Source organism: Odontesthes bonariensis, chromosome 3 (assembly GCF_027942865.1).
Source record: "Odontesthes bonariensis isolate fOdoBon6 chromosome 3, fOdoBon6.hap1, whole genome shotgun sequence".
Taxonomy (NCBI): Eukaryota; Metazoa; Chordata; class Actinopteri; order Atheriniformes; family Atherinopsidae; genus Odontesthes; species Odontesthes bonariensis.
In genome coordinates this window covers 382,734-400,594 of record NC_134508.1, presented here as the reverse complement: position 1 = coordinate 400,594, position 17,861 = coordinate 382,734, and positions in this window count along the sequence as shown.

Here is a 17,861-nt window from a genome sequence, read left to right as displayed (position 1 = left end):
GTGTGTGTGTGTGTTCCCTCTGAGATATAACGTGTGTGTGTGTTCCCTCTGAGATATAACGTGTGTGTGTGTGTTCCCTCTGAGATATAACGTGTGTGTGTGTGTTCCCTCTGAGATATAACATGTGTGTGTGTGTTCCCTCTGAGATATAACATGTGTGTGTGTGTGTGTTCCCTCTGAGATATAACATGTGTGTGTGTGTGTGTGTGTGTTCCCTCTGAGATATAACGTGTGTGTGTGTGTGTTCCCTCTGAGATATAACATGTGTGTGTGTGTTCCCTCTGAGATATAACATGTGTGTGTGTGTGTGTTCCCTCTGAGATATAACATGTGTGTGTGTGTGTTCCCTCTGAGATATAACATGTGTGTGTGTTCCCTCTGAGATATAACATGTGTGTGTGTTCCCTCTGAGATATAACATGTGTGTGTGTGTGTTCCCTCTGAGATATAACATGTGTGAGTGTGTGTTCCCTCTGAGATATAACATGTGTGTGTGTTCCCTCTGAGATATAACATGTGTGTGTGTTCCCTCTGAGATATAACATGTGTGAGTGTGTGTTCCCTCTGAGATATAACATGTGTGTGTGTGTTCCCTCTGAGATATAACATGTGTGTGTGTGTGTGTGTGTGTTCCCTCTGAGATATAACGTGTGTGTGTGTGTGTTCCCTCTGAGATATAACATGTGTGTGTGTGTTCCCTCTGAGATATAACATGTGTGTGTGTGTGTGTTCCCTCTGAGATATAACATGTGTGTGTGTGTGTTCCCTCTGAGATATAACATGTGTGTGTGTTCCCTCTGAGATATAACATGTGTGTGTGTTCCCTCTGAGATATAACATGTGTGTGTGTGTGTTCCCTCTGAGATATAACATGTGTGAGTGTGTGTTCCCTCTGAGATATAACATGTGTGTGTGTTCCCTCTGAGATATAACATGTGTGTGTGTTCCCTCTGAGATATAACATGTGTGAGTGTGTGTTCCCTCTGAGATATAACATGTGTGTGTGTTCCCTCTGATATATAACATGTGTGTGTGTGTTCCCTCTGAGATATAACATGTGTGAGTGTGTGTTCCCTCTGAGATATAACGTGTGTGTGTGTGTGTTCCCTCTGAGATATAACGTGTGTGTGTGTGTTCCCTCTGAGATATAACATGTGAGTGTGTGTGTTCCCTCTGAGATATAACATGTGTGAGTGTGTGTTCCCTCTGAGATAAAACATGTGTGTGTGTTCCCTCTGAGATATAACATGTGTGTGTGTGTTCCCTCTGAGATATAACGTGTGAGTGTGTGTGTTCCCTCTGAGATATAACATGTGTGTGTGTGTTCCCTCTGAGATATAACGTGTGTGAGTGTGTGTTCCCTCTGAGATATAACATGTGTGTGTGTGTTCCCTCTGAGATATAACATGTGTGTGTGTGTTCCCTCTGAGATATAACGTGTGTGTGTTCCCTCTGAGATATAACATGTGTGTGTGTGTGTGTTCCCTCTGAGATATAACATGTGTGTGTGTGTGTGTTCCCTCTGAGATATAACATGTGTGTGTGTGTGTGTTCCCTCTGAGATATAACATGTGTGTGTGTGTGTGTTCCCTCTGAGATATAACATGTGTGTGTGTGTGTGTTCCCTCTGAGATATAACATGTGTGTGTGTGTTCCCTCTGATATATAACATGTGTGTGTGTGTTCCCTCTGATATATAACATGTGTGTGTGTGTGTGTTCCCTCTGAGATATAACATGTGTGTGTGTGTGTGTTCCCTCTGAGATATAACATGTGTGTGTGTGTGTGTTCCCTCTGAGATATAACATGTGTGTGTGTTCCCTCTGAGATATAACGTGTGTGTGTGTGTTCCCTCTGAGATATAACGTGTGTGTGTGTTCCCTCTGATATATAACATGTGTGTGTGTGTTCCCTCTGAGATATAACGTGTGTGTGTGTGTTCCCTCTGAGATATAACATGTGTGTGTGTGTTCCCTCTGAGATATAACATGTGTGTGTGTTCCCTCTGAGATATAACGTGTGTGTGTGTGTGTGTTCCCTTTGAGATATAACATGTGTGTGTGTTCCCTCTGAGATATAACGTGTGTGTGTGTGTTCCCTCTGAGATATAACGTGTGTGTGTGTTCCCTCTGAGATATAACGTGTGTGTGTGTTCCCTCTGAGATATAACATGTGTGTGTGTGTTCCCTCTGAGATATAACGTGTGTGTGTGTTCCCTCTGAGATATAACGTGTGTGTGTGTGTTCCCTCTGAGATATAACGTGTGTGTGTGTGTTCCCTCTGAGATATAACATGTGTGTGTGTGTTCCCTCTGAGATATAACATGTGTGTGTGTGTTCCCTCTGAGATATAACATGTGTGTGTGTGTGTTCCCTCTGAGATATAACATGTGTGTGTGTGTTCCCTCTTAGATATAACGTGTGTGTGTGTTCCCTCTGAGATATAACATGTGTGTGTGTGTGTTCCCTCTGAGATATAACATGTGTGTGTGTGTGTTCCCTCTGAGATATAACATGTGTGTGTGTGTGTGTTCCCTCTGAGATATAACATGTGTGTGTGTGTGTGTTCCCTCTGAGATATAACATGTGTGTGTGTGTTCCCTCTGAGATATAACATGTGTGTGTGTGTGTGTTCCCTCTGAGATATAACATGTGTGTGTGTGTTCCCTCTGAGATATAACATGTGTGTGTGTGTTCCCTCTGAGATATAACATGTGTGTGTGTGTTCCCTCTGAGATATAACATGTGTGTGTGTTCCCTCTGAGATATAACATGTGTGTGTGTGTGTTCTCTCTGAGATATAACGTGTGTGTGTGTGTTCCCTCTGAGATATAACGTGTGTGTGTGTGTTCCCTCTGAGATATAACATGTGTGTGTGTGTTCCCTCTGAGATATAACATGTGTGTGTGTGTGTTCCCTCTGAGATATAACATGTGTGTGTGTGTTCCCTCTGAGATATAACATGTGTGTGTGTGTGTGTGTGTTCCCTCTGAGTTATATCATGTGTGTGTGTGTGTTCCCTCTGAGATATAACATGTGTGTGTGTTCCCTCTGAGTTATAACATGTGTGTGTGTTCCCTCTGAGTTATAACATGTGTGTGTGTTCCCTCTGAGATATAACGTGTGTGTGTGTGTTCCCTCTGATATATAACGTGTGTGTGTTCCCTCTGAGATATAACATGTGTGTGTGTGTTCCCTCTGAGATATAACGTGTGTGTGTGTGTGTCCCCTCTGAGATATAACGTGTGTGTGTGTGTGTCCCCTCTGAGATATAACATGTGTGTGTGTGTGTCCCCTCTGAGATATAACGTGTGTGTGTGTGTGTCCCCTCTGAGATATAACATGTGTGTGTGTGTGTTCCCTCTGAGTTATAACATGTGTGTGTGTGTGTTCCCTCTGAGTTATAACATGTGTGTGTGTTCCCTCTGAGATATAACGTGTGTGTGTGTGTTCCCTCTGATATATAACGTGTGTGTGTGTGTTCCCTCTGATATATAACGTGTGTGTGTGTGTTCCCTCTGAGATATAACGTGTGTGTGTGTGTGTTCCCTCTGAGATATAACATGTGTGTTTGTTCCCTCTGAGATATAACGTGTGTGTGTGTGTTCCCTCTGAGATATAACGTGTGTGTGTGTGTTCCCTCTGAGATATAACATGTGTGTGTGTGTTCCCTCTGAGATATAACGTGTGTGTGTGTGTGTTCCCTCTGAGATATAACGTTTGTGTGTGTGTGTTCCCTCTGAGATATAACGTGTGTGTGTGTGTGTTCCCTCTGAGATATAACGTGTGTGTGTGTGTTCCCTCTGAGATATAACATGTGTGTGTGTGTTCCCTCTGAGATATAACGTGTGTGTGTGTGTGTTCCCTCTGAGATATAACGTGTGTGTGTGTGTGTTCCCTCTGAGATATAACGTGTGTGTGTGTGTTCCCTCTGAGATATAACGTGTGTGTGTGTGTTCCCTCTGAGATATAACATGTGTGTGTGTGTGTTCCCTCTGAGATATAACGTGTGTGTGTGTGTGTTCCCTCTGAGATATAACGTGTGTGTGTGTGTTCCCTCTGAGATATAACATGTGTGTGTGTGTTCCCTCTGAGATATAACGTGTGTGTGTGTGTTCCCTCTGATATATAACGTGTGTGTGTTCCCTCTGAGATATAACGTGTGTGTGTGTGTTCCCTCTGAGATATAACATGTGTGTGTGTTCCCTCTGAGATATAACATGTGTGTGTGTGTGTTCCCTCTGAGTTATAACATGTGTGTGTGTTCCCTCTGAGTTATAACATGTGTGTGTGTGTTCCCTCTGAGATATAACGTGTGTGTGTGTGTTCCCTCTGATATATAACATGTGTGTGTGTTCCCTCTGAGATATAACGTGTGTGTGTGTGTTCCCTCTGATATATAACGTGTGTGTGTGTGTTCCCTCTGAGATATAACGTGTGTGTGTGTGTGTTCCCTCTGAGATATAACATGTGTGTGTGTGTGTTCCCTCTGAGTTATAACATGTGTGTGTGTTCCCTCTGAGTTATAACATGTGTGTGTGTGTTCCCTCTGAGATATAACGTGTGTGTGTGTGTTCCCTCTGATATATAACATGTGTGTGTGTTCCCTCTGAGATATAACGTGTGTGTGTGTGTTCCCTCTGATATATAACGTGTGTGTGTGTGTTCCCTCTGAGATATAACGTGTGTGTGTGTTCCCTCTGAGATATAACGTGTGTGTGTGTGTTCCCTCTGAGATATAACGTGTGTGTGTGTGTTCCCTCTGAGATATAACATGTGTGTGTGTGTTCCCTCTGAGATATAACATGTGTGTGTGTGTGTGTTCCCTCTGAGATATAACATGTGTGTGTGTGTGTGTGTGTGTTCCCTCTGAGATATAACGTGTGTGTGTGTGTGTTCCCTCTGAGATATAACATGTGTGTGTGTGTTCCCTCTGAGATATAACATGTGTGTGTGTGTGTGTTCCCTCTGAGATATAACATGTGTGTGTGTGTGTTCCCTCTGAGATATAACATGTGTGTGTGTTCCCTCTGAGATATAACATGTGTGTGTGTTCCCTCTGAGATATAACATGTGTGTGTGTGTGTTCCCTCTGAGATATAACATGTGTGAGTGTGTGTTCCCTCTGAGATATAACATGTGTGTGTGTTCCCTCTGAGATATAACATGTGTGTGTGTTCCCTCTGAGATATAACATGTGTGAGTGTGTGTTCCCTCTGAGATATAACATGTGTGTGTGTGTTCCCTCTGAGATATAACATGTGTGTGTGTGTGTGTGTGTGTTCCCTCTGAGATATAACGTGTGTGTGTGTGTGTTCCCTCTGAGATATAACATGTGTGTGTGTGTTCCCTCTGAGATATAACATGTGTGTGTGTGTGTGTTCCCTCTGAGATATAACATGTGTGTGTGTGTGTTCCCTCTGAGATATAACATGTGTGTGTGTTCCCTCTGAGATATAACATGTGTGTGTGTTCCCTCTGAGATATAACATGTGTGTGTGTGTGTTCCCTCTGAGATATAACATGTGTGAGTGTGTGTTCCCTCTGAGATATAACATGTGTGTGTGTTCCCTCTGAGATATAACATGTGTGTGTGTTCCCTCTGAGATATAACATGTGTGAGTGTGTGTTCCCTCTGAGATATAACATGTGTGTGTGTTCCCTCTGATATATAACATGTGTGTGTGTGTTCCCTCTGAGATATAACATGTGTGAGTGTGTGTTCCCTCTGAGATATAACGTGTGTGTGTGTGTGTTCCCTCTGAGATATAACGTGTGTGTGTGTGTTCCCTCTGAGATATAACATGTGAGTGTGTGTGTTCCCTCTGAGATATAACATGTGTGAGTGTGTGTTCCCTCTGAGATAAAACATGTGTGTGTGTTCCCTCTGAGATATAACATGTGTGTGTGTGTTCCCTCTGAGATATAACGTGTGAGTGTGTGTGTTCCCTCTGAGATATAACATGTGTGTGTGTGTTCCCTCTGAGATATAACGTGTGTGAGTGTGTGTTCCCTCTGAGATATAACATGTGTGTGTGTGTTCCCTCTGAGATATAACATGTGTGTGTGTGTTCCCTCTGAGATATAACGTGTGTGTGTTCCCTCTGAGATATAACATGTGTGAGTGTGTGTTCCCTCTGAGATATAACATGTGTGTGTGTGTTCCCTCTGAGATATAACGTGTGTGTGTGTGTGTTCCCTCTGAGATATAACATGTGTGTGTTCCCTCTGAGATATAACATGTGTGTGTTCCCTCTGAGATATAACATGTGTGAGTGTGTGTTCCCTCTGAGATATAACGTGTGTGTGTGTGTACCCTCTGAGATATAACGTGTGTGTGTGTGTGTTCCCTCTGAGATATAACGTGTGTGTGTGTGTTCCCTCTGAGATATAACATGTGTGAGTGTGTGTGTTCCCTCTGAGATATAACGTGTGTGTGTGTGTGTTCCCTCTGAGATATAACATGTGTGTGTGTGTTCCCTCTGAGATATAACATGTGTGTGTGTGTGTTCCCTCTGAGATATAACATGTGTGTGTGTGTGTTCCCTCTGAGATATAACGTGTGTGTGTGTGTGTTCCCTCTGAGATATAACATGTGTGTGTGTGTTCCCTCTGAGATATAACGTGTGTGTGTGTGTGTTCCCTCTGAGATATAACGTGTGTGTGTGTGTGTTCCCTCTGAGATATAACGTGTGTGTGTGTGTGTGTTCCCTCTGAGATATAACATGTGTGTGTGTGTTCCCTCTGAGATATAACATGTGTGTGTGTGTTCCCTCTGAGATATAACATGTGTGTGTGTTCCCTCTGAGATATAACGTGTGTGTGTGTGTGTTCCCTCTGAGATATAACGTGTGTGTGTGTGTGTTCCCTCTGAGATATAACATGTGTGTGTGTGTTCCCTCTGATATATAACATGTGTGTGTGTTCCCTCTGAGATATAACATGTGTGTGTGTGTGTTCCCTCTGATATATAACGTTTGTGTGTGTGTGTTCCCTCTGAGATATAACGTGTGTGTGTGTGTGTTCCCTCTGATATATAACGTGTGTGTGTGTGTGTTCCCTCTGAGATATAACGTGTGTTTGTTTGTGTTCCCTCTGATATATAACGTGTGTGTGTGTGTTCCCTCTGAGATATAACATGTGTGTGTGTGTGTGTGTGTGTTCCCTCTGAGATATAACATGTGTGTGTGTGTTCCCTCTGAGATATAACGTGTGTGTGTGTGTTCCCTCTGAGATATAACGTGTGTGTGTGTGTTCCCTCTGAGATATAACATGTGTGTGTGTGTTCCCTCTGATATATAACGTGTGTGTGTGTGTTCCCTCTGAGATATAACATGTGTGTGTGTGTTCCCTCTGAGATATAACATGTGTGTGTGTTCCCTCTGAGATATAACGTGTGTGTGTGTTCCCTCTGAGATATAACATGTGTGTGTGTTCCCTCTGAGATATAACGTGTGTGTGTGTGTGTTCCCTCTGAGATATAACGTGTGTGTGTGTGTGTTCCCTCTGAGATATAACATGTGTGTGTGTGTTCCCTCTGATATATAACATGTGTGTGTGTTCCCTCTGAGATATAACATGTGTGTGTGTGTGTTCCCTCTGATATATAACGTTTGTGTGTGTGTGTTCCCTCTGAGATATAACGTGTGTGTGTGTGTGTTCCCTCTGATATATAACGTGTGTGTGTGTGTGTTCCCTCTGAGATATAACGTGTGTTTGTTTGTGTTCCCTCTGATATATAACGTGTGTGTGTGTGTTCCCTCTGAGATATAACATGTGTGTGTGTGTGTGTGTGTGTTCCCTCTGAGATATAACATGTGTGTGTGTGTTCCCTCTGAGATATAACGTGTGTGTGTGTGTTCCCTCTGAGATATAACGTGTGTGTGTGTGTTCCCTCTGAGATATAACATGTGTGTGTGTGTTCCCTCTGATATATAACGTGTGTGTGTGTGTTCCCTCTGAGATATAACATGTGTGTGTGTGTTCCCTCTGAGATATAACATGTGTGTGTGTTCCCTCTGAGATATAACGTGTGTGTGTGTTCCCTCTGAGATATAACATGTGTGTGTGTGTGTGTTCCCTCTGAGATATAACGTGTGCGTGTGTTCTCTCTGAGTTATAACATGTGTGTGTGTGTGTTCCCTCTGAGATATAACATGTGTGTGTGTTCTCTCTGAGTTATAACATGTGTGTGTGTTCCCTCTGAGATATAACATGTGTGTGTGTTCCCTCTGAGATATAACGTGTGTGTGTGTTCCCTCTGAGATATAACATGTGTGTGTGTTCTCTCTGAGTTATAACATGTGTGTGTGTTCTCTCTGAGTTATAACATGTGTGTGTGTTCCCTCTGAGATATAACATGTGTGTGTGTTCCCTCTGAGATATAACATGTGTGTGTGTGTGTTCCCTCTGATATATAACGTTTGTGTGTGTGTGTTCCCTCTGAGATATAACGTGTGTGTGTGTGTGTTCCCTCTGATATATAACGTGTGTGTGTGTGTGTTCCCTCTGAGATATAACGTGTGTTTGTTTGTGTTCCCTCTGATATATAACGTGTGTGTGTGTGTTCCCTCTGAGATATAACATGTGTGTGTGTGTGTGTGTGTGTTCCCTCTGAGATATAACATGTGTGTGTGTGTTCCCTCTGAGATATAACGTGTGTGTGTGTGTTCCCTCTGAGATATAACGTGTGTGTGTGTGTTCCCTCTGAGATATAACATGTGTGTGTGTGTTCCCTCTGATATATAACGTGTGTGTGTGTGTTCCCTCTGAGATATAACATGTGTGTGTGTGTTCCCTCTGAGATATAACATGTGTGTGTGTTCCCTCTGAGATATAACGTGTGTGTGTGTTCCCTCTGAGATATAACATGTGTGTGTGTGTGTGTTCCCTCTGAGATATAACGTGTGCGTGTGTTCTCTCTGAGTTATAACATGTGTGTGTGTTCCCTCTGAGATATAACATGTGTGTGTGTTCTCTCTGAGTTATAACATGTGTGTGTGTTCCCTCTGAGATATAACATGTGTGTGTGTTCTCTCTGAGTTATAACATGTGTGTGTGTTCCCTCTGAGATATAACATGTGTGTGTGTGTGTTCTCTCTGATATATAACATGTGTGTGTGTGTTCTCTCTGATATATAACGTGTGTGTGTGTTCCCTCTGATATATAACATGTGTGTGTGTGTTCCCTCTGAGATATAACATGTGTGTGTGTGTGTTCCCTCTGAGATATAACGTGTGTGTGTGTTCCCTCTGAGATACAACGTGTGTGTGTGTGTTCCCTCTGAGATATAACATGTGTGTGTGTTCCCTCTGAGATATAACATGTGTGTGTGTTCCCTCTGAGATATAACATGTGTGTGTGTTCCCTCTGAGATATAACGTGTGTGTGTGTTCCCTCTGAGATATAACATGTGTGTGTGTTCCCTCTGAGATATAACATGTGTGTGTGTTCCCTCTGATATATAACATGTGTGTGTGTGTTCCCTCTGAGATATAACATGTGTGTGTGTTCCCTCTGAGATATAACGTGTGTGTGTGTGTTCCCTCTGAAAATAAGATATAACATGTGTGTGTGTTCCCTCTGAGATATAACATGTGTGTTTGTTCCCTCTGAGATATAACGTGTGTGTGTGTGTTCCCTCTGAAAATAAGATATAACATGTGTGTGTGTTCCCTCTGAGATATAACATGTGTGTGTGTGTGTGTTCCCTCTGAGATATAACATGTGTGTGTGTGTTCCCTCTGAGATATAACGTGTGAGTGTGTGTGTTCCCTCTGAGATATAACATGTGTGTGTGTGTTCCCTCTGAGATATAACGTGTGTGAGTGTGTGTTCCCTCTGAGATATAACATGTGTGTGTGTGTTCCCTCTGAGATATAACATGTGTGTGTGTGTTCCCTCTGAGATATAACGTGTGTGTGTTCCCTCTGAGATATAACATGTGTGAGTGTGTGTTCCCTCTGAGATATAACATGTGTGTGTGTGTTCCCTCTGAGATATAACGTGTGTGTGTGTGTGTTCCCTCTGAGATATAACATGTGTGTGTTCCCTCTGAGATATAACATGTGTGTGTTCCCTCTGAGATATAACATGTGTGAGTGTGTGTTCCCTCTGAGATATAACGTGTGTGTGTGTGTACCCTCTGAGATATAACGTGTGTGTGTGTGTGTTCCCTCTGAGATATAACGTGTGTGTGTGTGTTCCCTCTGAGATATAACATGTGTGAGTGTGTGTGTTCCCTCTGAGATATAACGTGTGTGTGTGTGTGTTCCCTCTGAGATATAACATGTGTGTGTGTGTTCCCTCTGAGATATAACATGTGTGTGTGTGTGTTCCCTCTGAGATATAACATGTGTGTGTGTGTGTTCCCTCTGAGATATAACGTGTGTGTGTGTGTGTTCCCTCTGAGATATAACATGTGTGTGTGTGTTCCCTCTGAGATATAACGTGTGTGTGTGTGTGTTCCCTCTGAGATATAACGTGTGTGTGTGTGTGTTCCCTCTGAGATATAACGTGTGTGTGTGTGTGTGTTCCCTCTGAGATATAACATGTGTGTGTGTGTTCCCTCTGAGATATAACATGTGTGTGTGTGTTCCCTCTGAGATATAACATGTGTGTGTGTTCCCTCTGAGATATAACGTGTGTGTGTGTGTGTTCCCTCTGAGATATAACGTGTGTGTGTGTGTGTTCCCTCTGAGATATAACATGTGTGTGTGTGTTCCCTCTGATATATAACATGTGTGTGTGTTCCCTCTGAGATATAACATGTGTGTGTGTGTGTTCCCTCTGATATATAACGTTTGTGTGTGTGTGTTCCCTCTGAGATATAACGTGTGTGTGTGTGTGTTCCCTCTGATATATAACGTGTGTGTGTGTGTGTTCCCTCTGAGATATAACGTGTGTTTGTTTGTGTTCCCTCTGATATATAACGTGTGTGTGTGTGTTCCCTCTGAGATATAACATGTGTGTGTGTGTGTGTGTGTGTTCCCTCTGAGATATAACATGTGTGTGTGTGTTCCCTCTGAGATATAACGTGTGTGTGTGTGTTCCCTCTGAGATATAACGTGTGTGTGTGTGTTCCCTCTGAGATATAACATGTGTGTGTGTGTTCCCTCTGATATATAACGTGTGTGTGTGTGTTCCCTCTGAGATATAACATGTGTGTGTGTGTTCCCTCTGAGATATAACATGTGTGTGTGTTCCCTCTGAGATATAACGTGTGTGTGTGTTCCCTCTGAGATATAACATGTGTGTGTGTGTGTGTTCCCTCTGAGATATAACGTGTGCGTGTGTTCTCTCTGAGTTATAACATGTGTGTGTGTGTGTTCCCTCTGAGATATAACATGTGTGTGTGTTCTCTCTGAGTTATAACATGTGTGTGTGTTCCCTCTGAGATATAACGTGTGTGTGTGTTCCCTCTGAGATATAACATGTGTGTGTGTTCTCTCTGAGTTATAACATGTGTGTGTGTTCTCTCTGAGTTATAACATGTGTGTGTGTTCCCTCTGAGATATAACATGTGTGTGTGTTCCCTCTGAGATATAACATGTGTGTGTGTGTGTTCCCTCTGATATATAACGTTTGTGTGTGTGTGTTCCCTCTGAGATATAACGTGTGTGTGTGTGTGTTCCCTCTGATATATAACGTGTGTGTGTGTGTGTTCCCTCTGAGATATAACGTGTGTTTGTTTGTGTTCCCTCTGATATATAACGTGTGTGTGTGTGTTCCCTCTGAGATATAACATGTGTGTGTGTGTGTGTGTGTGTTCCCTCTGAGATATAACATGTGTGTGTGTGTTCCCTCTGAGATATAACGTGTGTGTGTGTGTTCCCTCTGAGATATAACGTGTGTGTGTGTGTTCCCTCTGAGATATAACATGTGTGTGTGTGTTCCCTCTGATATATAACGTGTGTGTGTGTGTTCCCTCTGAGATATAACATGTGTGTGTGTGTTCCCTCTGAGATATAACATGTGTGTGTGTTCCCTCTGAGATATAACGTGTGTGTGTGTTCCCTCTGAGATATAACATGTGTGTGTGTGTGTGTTCCCTCTGAGATATAACGTGTGCGTGTGTTCTCTCTGAGTTATAACATGTGTGTGTGTTCCCTCTGAGATATAACATGTGTGTGTGTTCTCTCTGAGTTATAACATGTGTGTGTGTTCCCTCTGAGATATAACATGTGTGTGTGTTCTCTCTGAGTTATAACATGTGTGTGTGTTCCCTCTGAGATATAACATGTGTGTGTGTGTGTTCTCTCTGATATATAACATGTGTGTGTGTGTTCTCTCTGATATATAACGTGTGTGTGTGTTCCCTCTGATATATAACATGTGTGTGTGTGTTCCCTCTGAGATATAACATGTGTGTGTGTGTGTTCCCTCTGAGATATAACGTGTGTGTGTGTTCCCTCTGAGATACAACGTGTGTGTGTGTGTTCCCTCTGAGATATAACATGTGTGTGTGTTCCCTCTGAGATATAACATGTGTGTGTGTTCCCTCTGAGATATAACATGTGTGTGTGTTCCCTCTGAGATATAACGTGTGTGTGTGTTCCCTCTGAGATATAACATGTGTGTGTGTTCCCTCTGAGATATAACATGTGTGTGTGTTCCCTCTGATATATAACATGTGTGTGTGTTCTCTCTGAGATATAACGTGTGTGTGTGTGTTCCCTCTGAAAATAAGATATAACATGTGTGTGTGTTCCCTCTGAGATATAACATGTGTGTTTGTTCCCTCTGAGATATAACGTGTGTGTGTGTGTTCCCTCTGAAAATAAGATATAACATGTGTGTGTGTTCCCTCTGAGATATAACATGTGTGTGTGTGTGTGTTCCCTCTGAGATATAACATGTGTGTGTGTTCCCTCTGAGATATAACGTGTGTGTGTGTGTTCCCTCTGAAAATAAGATATAACATGTGTGTGTGTTCCCTCTGAGATATAACGTGTGTGTGTGTGTTCCCTCTGAAAATAAGATATAACATGTGTGTGTGTTCCCTCTGAGATATAACATGTGTGTGTGTTCCCTCTGAGATATAACGTGTGTGTGTGTTCCCTCTGAGATATAACATGTGTGTGTGTTCCCTCTGAGATATAACATGTGTGTGTGTTCCCTCTGATATATAACATGTGTGTGTGTGTTCCCTCTGAGATATAACATGTGTGTGTGTTCCCTCTGAGATATAACATGTGTGTGTGTGTGTTCCCTCTGAGATATAACATGTGTGTGTGTGTGTTCCCTCTGAGATATAACATGTGTGTGTGTGTGTCCCCTCTGAGATATAACATGTGTGTGTTCTCTCTGAAAATAAGATATAACATGTGAGTGTTTTCTTGGATAAGCTTTCACAGCTTCTCAGAGGACACTTCGTACCTCCTAACGGGGTCGGCCCTCCTCACAAAGATAAGTTTCTTGTCTTTTCACGGCTCAGATCTGCTCTCAGACTCTGAATCCCTCTTAAACAACTTTCTAACTTTCTGACTCCTTCCTGTGAGACGACGCTCAGAAGCTTCATGAGTTCCACCTTCAGCCGTCGTTATATTCTTAATTCAGATTGTTAAAGAATCGTAAGGTTCTCACTGATTGGAAAATAAAAACTCCAAACTTCTTCTAAAAGTACTAAAAGGTTTTGATATGATGATATTTCTCTTCTTTTTCAACATTTGTGTTGTTTCCATAAGTGAGCAGCCGGGGGCGCTAAAGGGTCAGAAACAGGTGCTGCAGGAGGTCCAACTAAAGATGTGAGATGCGTTAAATACTTTCAACTTTTATTCAACAGACAGAACTGATTCCAGCTTCCTTGTGTTTGAGACAGAAGCAGAAAATTAAAACTTTCCTTTCTGATAAAGCTTATAGTTAGGGATGGCTCAGGTGGTCCTGAAACATCCCATAGTTCTGCTGCTATAGGCCCAGCCTGCTCACCCTTCCTTAGCTAGGAAACTGTTTTTGAATTGGCTCTTTATGAATGAATTGGATTATTTTATAAATAATTACGATTACAATTAATTGAATTCCACTTGGCTTGACTTGGACTTTATTATTTAAGCTCGCCGTTACCTCGGAGGAGGGAGTAGGGGAGTGTGTAAATATGTTTATTCATGTATATATGTTTGGGTGTTAAGTAATAGTTTAGGGGTTTGTAAATGGGTATATTGTGTATATATTGAACTTATGGATGTATGTACATATGTATGATTTATTGATAATCATGTAAATATTTGAACCTACCTGTGAATGTTTTGGTCTAATTGGTCATGTGACTAAGGCCAGAGTTTTGGAGATTTGGATTGAGACTGATGAGTATTGTTATTTTAAAGAGTTTGGATTTTGCATGTTTCATAAACCCGTAAGAACCCGGACCCATTTCTACCTAAACGAAAATTAAGGGGGTCATAACACAGACTAAATAGACCACATGGAACACATTTCTGACTTTTTTTTTTCAAAATACCACCCCCCACTGTCACATTGGGCGTTAAGAACCTGGATAATTTCTCCATCAGTGAAAATTATGGGGGGCATAAAACAGACTAAACAGACTATAAAGAACACGTTTCTGACATTTTTCTCAAAATAACACTCCCTAGTGTCAAAGATGTGTCAATGGGTGTTAAATGGTTTAAATGGTTTGAATCTTTCCTTTAGCAACCAAAAACAAGCGATTTTAAATGTAGCTAGCTCTGCCCGTAGTGCTAACCTGGCACACAGACATCTTGGAAATGTTATTATGGGAAGACTAAATCACATGACCTGTCACATGACCCACCAGGGTGTTAAGTATGGGTCACTCTGGCAATTCATGAGTTGAAATCAAGGACAAAGTGTTTATTTAATTTTCCAGAACATTTAAAGGGCGTGACACCTGAGTCACGGTGGGTTCTTATGGGTTAAACACACCTTCATTGCCACTTAAAGGGTTATTCCTTGGTTTTTGCCTCCGGATCGCTCGACAAGTTGACAATTATCTAAGTGCCTCTGAGATGACATTTGTTGTATTTGGAGCTATATAAATAAAAATGAATTGAATTGAATCTGAAGCATCAACACTCAGTGAAAGCTGTTCCAGAGTGGGCCTTTCCACGCTGAGGTTTCCCCAGACTCCCTGAATCTTTTCCTCAATATTCTGCTCTGTAGATGCTGAGAGACCAAAGTTCTTCACTGCCTGACTCTGAGGAACATTTGCTGAACTTATTGATGATTCTCTGATGGAGTTTGGAGCTCTCTATGATAGAGAATCCAGCCTGGATCAGTGGAAATTTGCATTTATGTTTGATAAAAATACAAATCCTTTGAGATTTGTATTTTTCAGACTGTACAGTTGTTGCTTTAGGAGAACTTTAGTGTGTGTAAAAGTCGTATCGACCTTCTGTGAGAGACAGAAGTCAGTCAGAATCCCCTCAGAAGTGGGATTCAGCGTAAAACTGTTTCTTCTTATTCGTGCAGATTCTCAGGAATCCCAACATCCATGAGTCACTTCCTGTTTTTCTCACTTTTTCTCCTCATAAAAGTCCAAAGTTCAGTTCCTGTTTCTGGCAGAATATCAGCTTTCAGGCCCGGGAGCTTCCTCAGAATCACGATGTCTGTCTTTGTGTTTCACTTCTCCTCTCTGACACCACCGGACCTTCTAAATGTCAGACACCAGGGAACATGAACCTGGACTTTGCTCAGTTTTCTCTGTTAGTCACATGATGGACACGTGAGTCTCCTGGTTTTACAGAAAAACACTTAAACTTAAAGAGTGAAACAGATAAATGTGTCACTGGGAAACACAAAATAACCACAAAGAGACATAAATAAAAGCTAATAGATTTAAAGTGACCAAAGAAGTAAGAAAATAAGAACAAAGAGAAACAAAATGACTAAAAACAACAAAATGACCACATGGGCAACGATAAAAATGTTTAATCTAATTAATCGCATGATTTCCCTGATTAATCACGATTACTCTCATTTGTACGCAGAATCCCAAAATGAATCCAAAAGTAGCGTATAGCTTTTAGCATTTAGCTTTATTTTAAATGTGCTGCCATATGAATGAAAGTGCCATAACATTTGTTGTGCAAACACACTTTTAACATCAGCATCTTTCTGTAGTTTTTATGTAGAAGCCTCGCTCCACTGTCTGTTTCCTTGAATGACTTGCTGCTATCAGTTGTGTGTTTTGCCTTTAAGTGATATTTTAGACTGGAACTACTACGCTGAGAAGACAATTCAACTTGGCAGAGTTTACAGATGACTTTGGTTCTGTCGACTCCGCCGTCTGGAAGAACTTTAAAATGAAAATGGCCGAGTAAAAGTTCCGTACCCTTCTCCATGTTTGGTGGATCCGCCGATTACTTTCGTTTCCTGTTCCACAGCAGACAGCAGCAGACTTTTACAAAATAAAAGCCTGTGAGCGACAGACTTTTACAAAATAAAAGCCTGTGAGCAACAGACTTTTACAGAATAAAAGCCTGTGAGCAACATACTTTTACAAAATAAAAGCCTGTGAGCAACAGACTTTTACAAAATAAAAGCCAGTGAGCGACAGACTTTTACAAAATAAAAGCCTGTGAGCAGCAGACTTTTACAAAATAAAAGCCTGTGAGCAGCAGACTTTTACAAAATAAAAGCCTGTGAGCAACAGACTTTTACAAAATAAAAGCCTGTGAGCAGCAGACTTTTACAAAATAAAAGCCTGTGAGCAACAGACTTTTACAGAATAAAAGCCTGTGAGCAAAATAAATTTACAAAATAAAAGCCTGTGAGTAGCAGACTTGTACAATAATAAAATAAATAATAAAACCTGCATTAACGCGCGATAAATGATCTATCGGCGTTAAATAAAAACGAGTTAACTCGCCCAGCCCTAATAAAAACACAATTATGTGGGGAAACACTTTAAAAAAGACTCGTGCAGAATGGATCCACCTGAGCTGAGCAGGTGAACGAGGAGCAGCGGGAAACTCCAGCTTCCTCCTTTAGATGCAAACAATCCGCCTCCAGCTGACCTTCAGTTTACAGCCGGGCGTTTATATGCTGCTGAAAATAAAACATGAGACACACAGTAAACACTCATGGAGCTGATATGTGACTCAGGAAGTTTGAATCAGCCTGTAAATAACAGAGCAGCAAACAGTGTGCGGGCTTTCCCTGATTCACCTCCTGTTAGGAGGAGGTTACAACCTTCTGTTATCTGTTGTCTCATTTTCCCTCTGATATCTGTCTGAAGAAACACAAATACTTCCAAAGATCAGACTCAAACACGTAAATCAAGACTTTTTAACCAGAGTTTGTCCAATTTTACACGTGAATTCAGTTTGTTTTACATAAATATTCAGAGAGAAGTTTCAGTTCTCTTTAAAAGCTGATTTACATCTAATGAATATCATGTAAATCAGCCACATTTTCCCTTTGCATCGCAGCCATAATCAGCCAAAAGGAGCAATGATACAATGATACAAAAATGATACAAAAAGATATAAAATGATGACATAAAGACATGAAATGACAAAATAAAGACATGAAATGATGACAAAAGGACATAAAATGACTAAATAACATCATTTTGATGACATAAAGATGTAAATCAGCCACATTTTCCCTCCTTATCTTAGGCCATAATCAGCCAAAAGGAGCGTCCTGTGTGAGCTGCTTCAGTGGGGAACCTTTTAGAGAAGTTCTGCAGATGGTTTTTACGTCACACTTTAGAGTTCAGCTCAGAGAGGAAAGTGAAAAACAGCAAAAAGAAACAGGAAAACAAATGTTGCTGTTTCCACACACTGGAGAGGAAGAGGGAGGGAAAGTGAAAGGAGGGAGGAACTTTACCAGAACATCGTCACTCCAGGAATTTCCACCGAGCAGCATTAAAAAAGCCC